At 40.0% G+C, this 5,000-nt stretch overlaps 1 protein-coding gene across 1 annotated transcript in view; it reads left to right on the plus strand.

Moving 5' to 3' along the window:
- Positions 1-5,000, plus strand: part of LOC143040333 (spondin-1-like) — a 56,294-nt gene that overhangs the window by 26,796 nt on the left and 24,498 nt on the right. The gene's annotated exons all lie outside the window — the stretch shown is intronic.

Consider the following 5,000-nt stretch of genomic DNA (forward strand, 5'->3'; position numbering starts at 1 on the left):
ATTCACACACAGACACACACACACACAGAGCTCTGGCCTGCCACACCTCTCATGGCGCTGTGGTTAGAGCTCTGGCCTGCCACTACGGAGGTCCGGGTTCGATCCTCGCCCGGGGCTGAAATAATATCAGTATCGCAGCGCTGAGGGGTGTTACTCCAACTCTCGTGGGCGGGGAGTTGGGGGTGTGTGTGTGTGCAAGGTCATAGCATTACCCATAGATCGGACCTACGAGCTCTGAGCTCTCTTCCAGGAGGGAAATAGCTATCGATCATGAGTCCAACACGTGATCCAAAGACCAAGTGAATACATACACACACAAACACACACACACACACACACACACACACACACACACACACACACACACACACACACACGGAATACTATTCTTCTGACCCTGTTCTTCTTGGTTCTCTTTCTCCCCACTCGACACACAAACATCTAATGAGGACGATATATCTGTTCTTGCTCTTGTTCTTCTTCCTTTTCATATTCCTGGTCTTCTTCTTCTTTGGTTTCATGTTCCTGGTCTTCTTCCTCTTCTTCTTTTTCTTCTTCAATTTCATGTTCCTGATCTTCTTCTTCTTTTTCTTTCTTCTTCTTCTTTTTCTTCTTCTTCTTCTTCTTCTTCTTCTTCTTCTTCTTCTTCTTCTTCTTCTTCTTCTTCTTCTTCTTCTTCTTCTTCTTCTTCTTCGTCTTCTTTTTTATTTTCATGTTTCTGGTCATCTTCTTCGTCTTCTTCTTTTCTTCTTCATTTTCATGTTCATGGTTGTCTCCTTCTTCTTCTTCTTCTTCTTCTTCTTCTTCCTCTTCTTCTTCTTCTTCTTCTTCTTCTTCTTCTTCTTCTTCTTCTTCTTCTTCTTCTTCTTCTTCTTCTTCTTCTTCTTCTTCTTCATCCTGGACACACAAACATCACAATGAGAACGATTTCTCTGTCCCTGACGCTGTTCCTTCTCCCCCTGCAGCCACGGAGGAGGACTGCCTAGAGTTCCTCACCATGGACTTGCCTCTCCACAAGAAACTGCAGTACAAGATATGGTGCCTCTTAGGCAGAGAGAAAAAGTCCCGCGCCACTGACAATGAAGGGAAGATGCGCTTCGGCAATAACCGCTCGCATAGACTCACGGGTTCTTAACACCATATCAGCGCAGTAGTTGAAAAAAAAAAATCAAAAAAAAAATAAATAAATAACCACAAATTCGGCGAAGCAGTTAAAGAAATTTGGAATAGAATAAGATAACCCCACTGCAGCTTAGTAGTTGAAAAAGTATATATATATATATATATATATATATATATATATATATTATATATATATATATATATATATATATATACTGCTCTAGCCAACCCCAGTCGATTTTATCTTACTCAAGGCGGATCTGAGGCTGAAAGCGAAGTCCAGCACTGGACCTACGGCTTTAAACGTGAAGTGCCTCATAACGTATACGACAGCCCACTTCACCCTTAGGGCGTACACGAGAGTACCCCAGCCGTTTTTGACTAACCACAATTGTGCTTAGCAAAAAATCTAGATGTTCTTAGGCATCCCAAGGTTGCTGAAAGGTTCCTATTTCACCGGCCAAGTTGCATATTGAAACCTAACGCTTTATAGCTGACACCAGTGGTGGGATTCAGCCGGTTCTTACCGGTTCGTGCGAACCTGTTCTTTGAATTTCATGAGCTCCGCGAACCGGTTATCAAAAATTGGCTTATACAGACTATAATACAGTCTAAGTAATATCTGTATGCTACTGGTGTAGTGAAAGAGCCTGTTATTAAAAACAAATTACCCCACCACTGGGCGTATAGAAAAATATAACTGTTCTTAGCCAGATGGTCTAAAGTGTTTATACATTGTCCTCCTGTGAGCATAAGATAACCTAGCGATTCCGGGATTACCCCAGGGTAAATGGGAAAAAATCTAGCGGTTCCTATGTAAACCATAGTAGAACCTATTAATTCCTAGATAACCCCAGGGTTACTAGAAAAATTTTAAGGTTCCTATCTAACCCTAGGGTGTATAGGAGAACCTAACGATTACTAGATAACCCCAGAGTCAACAGGAGATTCTAACAGTTCCTATCTGTCCCTAGGGTGCATAAGAGAATCTAGCATTTCCTAGATAACTTTAGGGTGCATAGAAGAATCTAGCGGTCCCTATCTAACCCTTGGGTGCATAGGAGAATCTAAGGGCTCCTAGATATCCACCGGGGACATAAAAGAATCTAGCAATTCCTAGGCACCATGAGTATAACTCACAGTGGCCAGCGCTAGTGTTTCTGTGTTTATAGACCTGAACACTAACCTTGTATGTGTGAACATAGTTTCCTTTTGTTTCATTATTTAGTGTACAGTCTTGCAATGTGTGAACATTGTTTTTTTCGTTATTTAATGTAAAATCTCGCAAAGAAATAGAGTAGTTTACAAAGGACAAGAATGTAGGGATGAGCTTCCCTTAACCAGCAGCTTACAGTGGTCTTTTTCTTATTCCAGTTGTGGTTTTTCTTAAGATATGTCGTTTAACAGCTCCTCTATCTATCGCACCAGCAGAGATAATAAGTTACTCTTTTTCTTCTTCTTCCTCGACTTTGACTTTTTCTTCTTCTTCGTCTTTTTCTTTTTCATCGTGTTCTACTTCTCCTTAACCTAGTTTTTTCTTTTCTTTCGTTCTCCTCCTTTCCCATGATTAGTGCTTTACAGATCTTCCCCCATAAATGTGTGTGTACGTGTGTATGTGTATGTGTGTGTGTGTGTGTGTGTGTGTGTGTGTGTGTGTGTGTGTGTGTGTGTGTGTGTGTGTGTGTGTGTGTGTGTGTGTGTGTGTGTGTGTGTGTGTGTGTGTGTGTGTGTGTGTGTGTGTGTGTGTGTGTGTGTGTGTGTGTGTGTGTGTGTGTGTGTGTTTGTGTGTGTGTGTGTATGTGTGTATAATGTCCCAGCATCACCCATCAATCGGAGTATATTTGAGATCTGAGTTCTCATCCGGGATGGTAATAATGGACTATCACAAATCCAACACGTGATCCAAGACCATGGTGAATTACAGACAGACAGACAAACAGTTCTTCCCTCCCTAAAATAGAAACACAGAAAGGAGAATGCTTAGTCTCCCGTCGCCATCTTTGCAATACGCACAGGAATGCTGTAACGATATTCTTATCCCCCGCCACATAAGCATGAAGGGGTGGGGGTTAACATTAGAAGAGGTAGAGAAGGACACCATAAACGAGGTATGAAGTTTTTCATAATATCTGGCTATATATATAAATATATATATATATATATATATATATATATATATGCGAATAAATCACGAAAACACGTGATTCTCAAAATGTGTAATAAAACCACTTGGAAAATAAAATGAAGGTGACCGAACGTTTTCGTCTATTTGAAAATGTCTTGAATAGGCGAAAACGTTTGGTCACCTTTCATTTTATTTTCCAAGTGGTTTTATTATATATATATATATATATATATATATATATATATATATATATGTATGTATATATATATATATGTATATATATACATATATATATACATGTATATATATACGTATACATATAAACATATGTATGTATATATATATATATATATTATATATATATATATATATATATATATGCACAACACTGAATGGGTCCCAGTGATTAGAGTTACATTTTAACAACCACAATGCACTTTAATTCTAAGCCATCAACATCGGGAAACCCAATGGAGGCCGATATGCAAAAATTGATAGCATAATTGGTAAGTCACTACAGCACTTGTCATGCGCTCGTCGGGCTCGAGTCCTTGGCAGTACCGCATTTCAATTTCTTCATGTCGGCCTCCATTGGATCTCCCGATGTTGATGGCTTAGAATTAAAGTGCATTCTGGTTGTTAATATATATATATATATATATATATATATATATATATAAATATATATATATATACAGTATATATATATATATATACAAATACATACATACATACATACATATACCAAGGCTTTTTCCCCCTTACTAGGGAGGTAGCCAAAAAGGAAATGGCATAAAATCATTCCCACCCATTCCATCCCTGAATACACTCCACACCCCTCCACCCTCCCTCTTATCTTAGCACCTCCTGGATGACGGGTCATCCCTGCACCTTGTCCACTGCCCTGGGTCAGAAGCAGTGTCGCCAGACACAGTACATCCACAGCAAGGCCGCTTCATTAAATCGGCGACCCCCCCTCTCCGTCCCCCCAATGCATAAAAGGAGAAGACGGGGAGAAATCCCTTCGGGCTGCGTCAAATTTTGCTCACACATACTACCTCACCCCCCATCCCCCCGCCCACTCCACCTCATGCATCACAACATCATCCATATACAACCATTCTCCATTCACCCCTGTCTTCCGTCCTCTCCCGTCCTTCCTCAACAGACATTCCCCTCTTCCCCAAAGCCCCCTTCACCCCATCCATCCACCTCATCCTAGGACGTCCCCTCATGTTCACTCCCTCCACATCTGCTTTCCATACCTCTTTTACTAGTCTTTCTTCACTCATTCTTTCCATGTGTCCAAACCATCCTAATATACAAATAATATATATATATATATATATATATATATATAATCGTGAAGCGTGGAAGGAGATTCTCTTTCAGGTATATTCTGTTGAAAACGACAGCAAATGCATTAGTAATTAATTTGTTTCGTAAACTTTCAGAGAGTAGATTTCTGTGGAAAAGAGAGGGGAAGAAGCAAATTTCTAATTGACCTTGGGGACTTATATTAACACAGATATATACGTAATACATAAAATAAATGAAAATAAACGAAACACAGTAGAAAAAAAACTTTCGCAGATCGTTCTGCATCTTCAGTTGGAATGTAGAGAAGTAAGCCAGTGGTCAGTATAAGTATGAATGAAGACAAATCTTGGAGAGATCACTTATGACTCTCCTCTGCTTGGCTGGCGCTATTTCGTAGATCCCTCAGCCTAGCCGATCGTCTAAGGCATGAGTT

The sequence above is a fragment of the Oratosquilla oratoria genome, chromosome 28 (genome assembly GCF_046742065.1).
Source record: "Oratosquilla oratoria isolate Oo_2021 chromosome 28, ASM4674206v1, whole genome shotgun sequence".
Taxonomy (NCBI): Eukaryota; Metazoa; Arthropoda; class Malacostraca; order Stomatopoda; family Squillidae; genus Oratosquilla; species Oratosquilla oratoria.